Source organism: Gavialis gangeticus, unplaced genomic scaffold, assembly GCF_001723915.1.
Source record: "Gavialis gangeticus isolate Ggan-Ray unplaced genomic scaffold, GavGan_comp1, whole genome shotgun sequence".
NCBI lineage: Eukaryota > Metazoa > Chordata > Crocodylia > Gavialidae > Gavialis > Gavialis gangeticus.
In genome coordinates, this window is record NW_017729013.1 from 6,499,044 (window position 1) to 6,508,258 (window position 9,215).

A 9,215-nucleotide genomic window follows, 5' to 3' on the forward strand; every position below is an offset into this window, starting at 1 on the left:
AAAAAAAAAAAAAAAAAAAGGCTTCTAATCAGTAGAAATTTTAGTAAGGCTGATAAAGTCTGTATGGAGGAGGAACCACAGGAAACTGAAGAATGCAAAGGGCATGTCTACGTGGTGTTGGACAGTGCTGGAGAACGCTACTGTGAACACGTGCCCCACCTACTCTTTGCATGCCACGTGTTGGAAAGTTTTCCTGTAGCTGAGAGCACGTGGGACATGCACCAAAAAGTAGCTACACGTGACATTCATCATTTGTTGTGCTGGCCATGGGAAGAATGCATCTTCATGGTACTATTCCCTAGCACCATCCAGGAAGACATAGGAATACCCAAAATAGCATGTTCCCATACCCATGAAGTTTAAACTCTATACTGACAGATCAAAGAATGTGACGGGGTCTGAGGAGTGAATAGAGTAGGCAAAATCAGTAACTTTTTGTTTAATCAAGTGAATGCAGAATGAATGTAAAAACATGTTTTTGGCCAGGTGTCAAGCGAGAGGAGAGGTGGACAGGAGATGTGTGCCTAGCAGCAGGCAGAGCTGCAGCCAAAGGGAGGTTAACACCCGTTCAGGCTCTCCTTTGCAGGCCATTAGCTTTATGAGCAGACTAGGAGGCTACGACAGAAGTTGCAGATAATCCTGTTTTGTGTGCAGATATTTTTGCCTCATTTCTTTCTTACGCGGTTCCAAATGACTGCCTGAAAAGGTCATGAGATGTATTTAGCATCTTATTGAGCCCAGGTGTAGCTTGATGGGGAATGTTCTGTTGCTGAACTTGTGTATGAAACTAAATTGAGCTGTTCTGTGCATTGCAGGGAAGTTGTTTTTTGTCTCATGGATAGAAAACTGGCCGCTATGGGCAAGGCCTTGCGGCAGAGTTATCCCAGGCTCTAATTCGGCAGTGACTCTTGCCCAGCCCGTGTTCATGCGTGTGCAAGTCTTACTTTAGTTTGGTGCTTCCAAACTAAACTGGCTTGCTGATGGGCTGACTACAGTATACAGCTGTTGCTGAGGCTAGTAATGTGCCCGCTTTGCAGCGCGGATGTAGGCTTAAACGCCGAGGAGCTGAAAGTCTTCCGCTGTCTTCCTGCGGTACCAGTGTTCAGAAATACAGAATACGTTTTCCTGCCGTTTGCTGGGGAAGTATCACAGGGTGACACAATTTACAGTAGTACTAAGAAGTTAAGAACCTTGGGATTTACCCTGAGACGTTTTAGTGTGCTGGAGGACAGAAACACAAATTGACCAGTTAATTTAAACATGGCTGCTCACTCTGGGCTAGGCCAGCCTAGATACTCTGACCCAGGTGCCAGTCATCTGGATGAACTCTGCAATGAAGACATGAATATATAGAAGTGTCCGTGAGACGAAGAAAATGAAGGATTGAGCTAACGTTTTGCAAACAAGAAAATCCATTGATTTTGTTTTTCTAGCCTTAACTGTCAGAAATCCATAAGAAAAAGTGGGTTGCAATTTTTGGAGGTGGAGGAAAGTAGGTTCTGAAAGATTTCACTCATGTATCTGAAAAACATAGTGTAATGGCAGGCAGGCAAATACAGATGTTCACCCAGATTCTGAGTTAAAATAAAGGGTTAGAAGAGGGCTGTGTTTTCTTGCTGAACTATCTTTTGGAGGAGAAGACAGGTAATAAATGGAGATTCCAGGCATGGTGAAGCTACGTAGGAGAGAAGTGCAAAGGAGACTGATAAAGCTTGTGCAGAATAAAGGGCAGTGGAAAGAGAAGAGCTGGGTGTATGACTGGATGTTTAACTTTGAAAACCCTGGAAGAAGTCTGACGATCTATTCTCCCGATTCTCCCTGTAGCCAGATGAGAAGCGTCTCCATAACTTCTCCTCTGGGGTCTAAAAGAACAAGCAGCTTTTCGAGGGCAAGAGAGAGAGGAGGGATACGCAGCCAGACTAAGAAAAAGCTCATTTTGCAGACAGTTTTTTCTATGGGACTTTAGTTAAGGACACGGGCAAGCTTTAAGAAGGGGGTACAAGGTTTTTAACTCTTCCCAGTGGTGTAAGTGAGAGGGGATGATGGAACAACCTATTAACAGCTAATTGTTGTTGATGTGGGTCCTGGCAGGTAACCTCAGGGGACTTTGTATACAATATAAAGCTAATTAAAAAAATTCCCATATAATATTCATTTAACATTCAAATCTATATGGCAAAGGACCGGTGTGCAGCTGAATTGTATAGCCTTACAGAGCAAGTAAAAAGGCATCCTGGAAATGTTTATGAATCCTCCTGACTTTCTTGCTTTGAAATAAAGGCTCGGTTGTGACAGTTGAATGTCTGCAAATCTCAGAATGGCTTTCCTAATGATTGGAAGCATTTGAATTTTTAGCTTAAAAATAAAAATCCAGAAGGTTAGGGGGCTTTCCAATTAGACCCGTGACTTGGAATGGCATTACACCATCGCTCATGGGTATCACTCTTATACCTGCTGTTAGCCCTAGCTGAGCCTGTTCTGTCTAAAGAGCCTATTGATGCCAAATCCATGAGTGAGTGAAAGTTTGAGATACTGATGGAGACTCCACTTTCTCACTGTTGGGGAATTTTGTCCTTTTAGGAAATGAATTTCAGGGCATGCCCGCATGGTGTATATGTAACTTTATCTTCCTCTTCAGCCTCTCCTGAAAGTCTCTGCATGTACATGGATTCAAAAGGCACCTGTTCCTTGTACATCTCAAAACTGAGGAAAGGATACTACTGCTTAGGTCATGGTAATGCCCAGAAGCCCTGACTAAGTGTGAGGTCCCATTGTGTTCTGTGCAGTGTAAAGGCCTAGTAAAAAAGGCCGCGGAGTGTAAATGGACAAGAGGCACAACAGGTAGAAGGGGAAGTGACTCGACCGGCAGGTCACTGGCAGAGCTGGGAATGGGACATAATATGTGGTCTGTGTTGGAGGATGTCATGCAGAAATGCAGATGCTTTAACGCATCCATTATTTATTCTTACCACGCACGCAAGCCACCCTTTCGCCCCTAAATCTCAAACTGCTTTGCTCAGGCAGGTAGGCTAGGCTTGCTCCATCTTACAGATGGGGAGACTTCTTGCCTCTAAAAATGAGAAATCACTAGCAGACTAATACTGGGCACCTACAGCATAGCTCAGTATCTATGGAGGAGGACAAACTTCATTTTAAGGACCTGGTGGTGAGGTTGCGGTGTGCCTTTTTCAAGCTGAGGCTGACCTTCAAAAAGCTTGGCATGCTTATTTGACTCCATCCAAGCTTGTGGAGGTGACCTAATTCAGCAGTTAGATCAGGAGACTGGAGATCAGTCTGCACAGCACAATGCAGTTCAGAGCCAGCTCGGATATGGGAAATAATAGAGAGCTAATTATTAGCCTGGACAAAATGTGGCACTGACATGGCTGTGCTGCTTCTAGCACCTGAGGCCACTTGGGTTTCCCTGTAACAGCTTTGCTTTCTGCGGCGCTGATGTACCCTAGGAATCGGGACTCTTCGGCTCTAGTCCTGGTCCTGCAAGGGACTTGCTGTGAGGTCCTTGGCAAATCACTTCGCTGCTCAGCTGCAGTTTGCTCCACCTAAAAACAGAGGTTAGTGCCTGCCTTTTGTAAAGTGGTGCAAAGTTAGCCAGTGAAAGACATGGTGCTACTGCAAGTATTACTGTTTGTTCAACCCTGAGCTAGCAGTCTTCTGAGAGTGGGTTTTTCTCCTGAAGAAATTCTGATTACCTCCTGGACAGGCTTGAAAACACCCCAGGAATATTGCACAGAATTTTGGTACAGAAATAGGAGGTGATGGGTAAATTTGTTTGGTTCTGACTTTTGGGAGAAGGTTTTGAAGTAGATTTCCTTACTCTTGGCTACCCCCTTCCTTCTCAGCAATACTTACAGGTCTGGGAATGTTTTTGCACTCCCTTTCCTCTCTTACCCCTTTATAGTTAACTTTTTAAATGGGAGATTTACAAGCTTGTGTTGATCATTTGCCTTTTGCTGCCAAGGCGGGATGTTGATTCATTTGCAACACCTTTTGCAAATGCAAAGTGTGCTCTGTTAACTGAGGTGTGTATGCAAAATCATCCAGCAGCTGACACATCCTGAAGCTTTATTAGTGTGTAACCATCCTGCTAGTGACCTTTCCCAGCCCTGTTGTTGTTCTGAACAAATATAGTGAGCCAACAGAAGGTCCATGTGTTAACAAAGCTGTCGGGGCTACACAATGCTGAATAATCTTGATGCTGGTGTAGCCTATCCGCGGCACCTAGAAACTATACTTTTGATTCACTGTATCAGTGGCACCTTATTAGTGTCATTGGTTACCTACAATGCCCTACTATTATGCCTTTTACTTGCATGACACGAACAATGCCTCAGTACTTTACTGTGCCACTGATTCACTTGCAGTTGATAGTGCCTAGAAACGACAGCGCAGTGTACACTCGAAATGTCAAACGTGGACAGAAAGATAGATGTTGGAGGCCTTCCCTTAGGTGCTCCTTGGAGACCATATCCTGCCCCCCCAAAAATGCACAGTAAAATCTCTTTGAGGGAGATTTCAGCATCGGCAAACCTAAGCTGACTGCACTTTATCATGCATCAGCAGATGCATGACAACTAAAACCAAGGAGGGTGATGCTTCCCCTCTATGCAGTATTGATCAGACCACATTTGGGGTACTGTGTCCAGTTTTGGGTGCCATACTTCAAGAAGGGTGTTGATAGACTCAAGAGGGTCCAGAGGAGGGCCCCTTGTGTGGTCAGGGGCTTACAGGACAAGCCCTATGAGGAGAGACTGAGGGACCTGGACCTCTTCAGCCTCCGCAAGAGAAGGCTGAGAAGTGATCTTGTGGCCACCTACAAATTCATTAGCAGGGCGCAGCAAGGGATCAGAGATGCTCTGTTCACCAGGGCACCTCTTGGGGTAACAAGGAACAATGGTCACAAACTGACAGAGCAGATTTAGGCTGGACATCAGGAAAAACTTTTTCACGGTAAGGGTGGCCAAAACTTGGAATGGGCTTCCAAGGGCGGTGGCGCTCTCCCCTACCCTGGGGGTCTTTCAGAGAAGGCTGGACAGGCATCTGGCTGGGGTCATCTGACCCCAGCACTCTTTCCTGCCCAGGCAGGGGGTCAGATTCGATGATCTGTTGAGGTCCCTTCTGACCCTAGCACCTATGAAGCTGTTACCTCATCTGGCCTCAAATTTGGATACTGTTCAACTATGTTTAAGAAAACCGAAGAGCAATAGAAACTTTTCCACTAAAAGAAAAACTGTCATAGTTTTCTCCCTACCTCCAGCCTCCCAAAAAGTCCCCCAGCAGCCAACCTCCTGCATTGTGTTAGGACCTGAAAGTCATTTTCACATGCCTGAATAAAACAATGTATTCATAAGAGCAGATATTTGACTGCTTGCCTTTTGGTGGCTCTTCCTTTGCCTGCAGTAAGTGATGGCTTAGGGCCCATATTAGGAGAATGGCATGGCGATTAGGCATGCTCTGTTTCACTTGTTTGGCTTTGCTGAATAAAGGGATTTCATACGAAGGCTTTAAGTAGTATGTCGGAAAAGTTAAGGGGCACCCTCACCTTCAAACAGTCTAAGGCGCTGCAGAAATGGAGGATCCCTTCAGATTTTTAGAAAGATAAGCAGATAAACACTGTGCTGCGTGCATAACATCAGAGATGGCATGTACCAGTGACCAATTAAAATGATTTATCTTCCTGTGTAAGTTCTAAAAACCTGCTCTTCTAGTTTCAGACTGTGGATAATTGGGTTCCTGTGAAACCTGTGCTATGCGCTGTGTTGTAGCTGGATTTTCAGCCTTTGCCCTCATCTTCCATGCTTCAGTTACTTAAGCTCCAGGCCTTTTTTTTTTTTTGGTAAGATCATGGGCAATTTATTTTGTGCATGTGAAGGGGGAAAAAGCTGACTTCATTGGAAACAGAACTCTGTCGACCGAGTTTTATCAGTAAGAGAGTGCATCCACATGAGAGGCATTTACTGTCAAGTAGACTAATTACTAGGGGTGTGCAAATTGGGTCCTATTCGTTTTGGATTTGGATTCGGCCCGAATTAGGGACAGTGATTCGATATGTTGATTTGGATCACTGTCCCCCATTTGATTCAACCGAATCCGAATCTGACAATTCGATGCTGATTCGGTGAGTCGGCAATTTGGGCACAGGCACAGCTTTAAAAGTATTTTTCTACATACCTTGAGGTAGCAGTGCAGGTCTGCCAGGGAGCATGCAGGGGGGCACCCATGTCCGAGCTGGGGGGGGCCCATGGCACGCTCCCCAGTGAACCCAGAAGTGCTTCTGGTCCACTTCTGGGTCTGCTGCCAAGTGCACTGGGGAGCCCCCCCACGCTCCTGAGGGACACCGCGTCTGCCCCAGCACCACAGTGTTCAGAGCTCCTGCTACCTAGAGGTATGTAGAAAAAACATTTAAAGCTGTGTCTACGTCTGAATCGCTGAATCTGTCTGAATTTCTCCGAATCGATTTTTGGAGGGTTCCGAATTGAACACGCCCCTTATGTACTTATACGCTGCCACCAAGTCACCCCTGAGCCTGCACTTCTGCAGGCTGAAGAGCCCCATAGCTCACAAGGCCTGTTCTCTTGCCCTCTGATCATGCGCGTGGCTCTCCTCTGGACTCTTCCAAGCTTCTCCATGTCCTTCCTGAATTGTGGAGCCCAGAACTGGATGCAGTACTCCAGTTGCAGCCTCCCCAGGGCTGAGTGCAGCGGGAGAATGACATCCTGGGTCTTGCTTGAGATGCACTGATAGATGCAAGACAGAGTTTTGTTTGCTTTGCCAGCTGTGGTATCGCATTGGTGGCTCATGTTCATTTTGTGGTCAATCATGACCCCCAAGTCTCTTTTTGCCATGGTGCTGGCGAGTGTTGCACTGCCAAGCCTATAAGTGTGGTGTGGGTTGTCCCCCACTCCCCAGGTGGAGCACTTTGCATTTCTCGGTATTGAATGCCATCAGGTTTTCATCTGCCCACCTTGCAAGCCTATCGAAGTCGGCCTGGATCACCAGCCTATCCTCAAGTGTGGACGCTCTTTCCCAAAGTTTGGTGTCATCAGGTGTTTGTCTCTCAAGAACTTCTTTAGTTTAAAGGCCAGACTCACTGGTCTATCTCTGTTACTGGGGCAGGAAAGGAAAGTCAGTTTGGAGCTCTCCAGCTTTCATCCCAGTTGCCTCCATTTGCTTTCAAGCATCAAACCCTTTACAGGACCTTCTCTTCTAGTCTCTGACTAGACTTGCCTAGTTCCCACTGTCAGATCAATGGAAGATCTAACGATACTTTACAAATCAGTTTCTGCATTTGAACATTATAACAGAGCCCTGAGCCACAGATCTGGTTAGACTGTGTGGGCACTTGCCAGACAGCTGTGTTTAGTCCCAGTTCACTGCATCTGGTCTACACGAAGCCTCCGGTGTCTGAAAAGACTCCAGGCACTGCCCCAGCTTGTGCTGTTGAGGGGCTTGCTCTGTCTGACACCCCTCCCTGGGACCTGCAGTCCATCTTTCTCTTCCCCTTAGCATTAGTGCTGATTCCTCAAATTCCTTGCTAACTTAAGCATACCCTCTCTTAGTACACAAGCCATAAGTGTTCGGGGATACAGTACAACTCTTCAAGGTCCCCTGCAAGGTATAACATGCAGGGACACAAACTAGACAGACTACTGGCAACGGTGTGTTAGAACTACGATCTTGACAAAAAAAATAAAAACCCTGCATCCATTTCCTCCTTCGTACTGCAGCATTACTTGGGCTGGGGTTGTGCAGGATCAGTCTCTTGCTTTCCAAGCCTTATCTTCTGATCTTTGGAGTTTTTCCGGCTGAGCTCATCTTGGCCAGATGTGTCCTCCGATGCATTCACGCCTTGCCCTGCCCCAGGCTTTCCTGACCTTTGTCAGTGCCTCTAAGTCTTGCAGGAAGGTGTTTGGAGAATGAAAATTAGCAGTCAGTAAATGGGGAAGTAGCTTCTCCTAGGTCTGGTTTACTCATTAGCGCACCTATTTTTTTGCTCCAAGTCTAGTTGCTGAGGTTAAATATTCTTTATTGTGCAAGACCCACGGGGGGAGTGAGGAGGGTGGGTAGCCACCCCAGCATCTTGTCCCCGCTTTTGGTCCACCCCGCTTGCCTGCTCTTTCCTGGTCCCACCTGGCCTCCCATCTCTTACCTACCACAGCTTGGATGTTTGTTGGAAGAGAAGTTCCTGGGGCTAGGGGTAGCCTTGTCTGCCCTGCCAGGCCAGCCCTCACCTGGGTCCTTTGTTCTCCCTCAGTAAACTTCCCATTGAAGGTAGTGCTCTCATAGGCTTAGGGCTTGTTGGAGCTTCAGCTGTCACAGCCCCGGCCCCTCTTTCTCTGGTTGCATTACCTTGGTCCACTGATTAAGACTGCCTTGATGGCAGCCCCTCCCGGGAGTCTGGCCTCACTGTGCTGGTTTCTGCCCCTTTGGCTTGGGGCTAACTTCTGGCACCAATAGCAAGGGAGTGCACTCGGGGACCCCTGCTCATGGCCATCTCCGCCCCTTTATCCACAACCCGGTCCTCTCGTTTCACATTAACTGGTTTTATTCCTTTTTTTTTTTTTTTTAAAGCTGCTTCATAAAATAAATAGGATCCTTCCTGAAGGTAAATGTTGCCCACGGGGCCCTACTGCTGTGGAGCCATCTTGTCCCCAGCTTCCCTGAGCAGCTAGCATGGGTGACTGGTGCCTCTTGAGTTGCAGGGGGGGAGGCGGCATGTCCCCCCCCCCCGACGCTAGTCAGCAACTGGGGGAGGGGTCCCCCGGTGGCTGATCCCGCTGGCCAGGAGGGGCATCCCCCAGTGTCCGGTCTCACTCAGCAAAAAGCGGCCACAGCCGCTTTTGCTGGTGGCCTTGCTCCCCAGCTGGTGCTCACAGGGGGGGCACTGGTACTCCTGTCTGCACCCCCTGCCCACCGGCTAAATGGGGAGCATAGCTTGACGGGGTGCACCAGCGCTCTCAGGGGATGCACGTGCACCCCCTACTGGTCGCCACTGGCGGCTACGGTGCCTGCCTGTTCCCACTGCAAGCAGGGGCTGCTGCCTTGGTGTGCTCAGAGACTGGGCTTATATTCCCCTCCCCTCCCCCTGGCCCAACCTCTTTCCGGTCACATGACTAGATCTTCTGCACCCCCCCCCCCCCCCCCCGGAAACGTTAATGGTTTCTTTCGACCCCTGTTGCCCGACCCCTACAAAAAAA

The 9,215-nt window shown here is 47.8% G+C and overlaps 1 protein-coding gene across 3 annotated transcripts in view; it reads left to right on the forward strand.

Moving 5' to 3' along the window:
• The window catches only part of ATP2A3 (ATPase sarcoplasmic/endoplasmic reticulum Ca2+ transporting 3), a 124,699-nt gene that overhangs the window by 4,863 nt on the left and 110,621 nt on the right, over positions 1-9,215 (forward strand). The gene's annotated exons all lie outside the window — the stretch shown is intronic.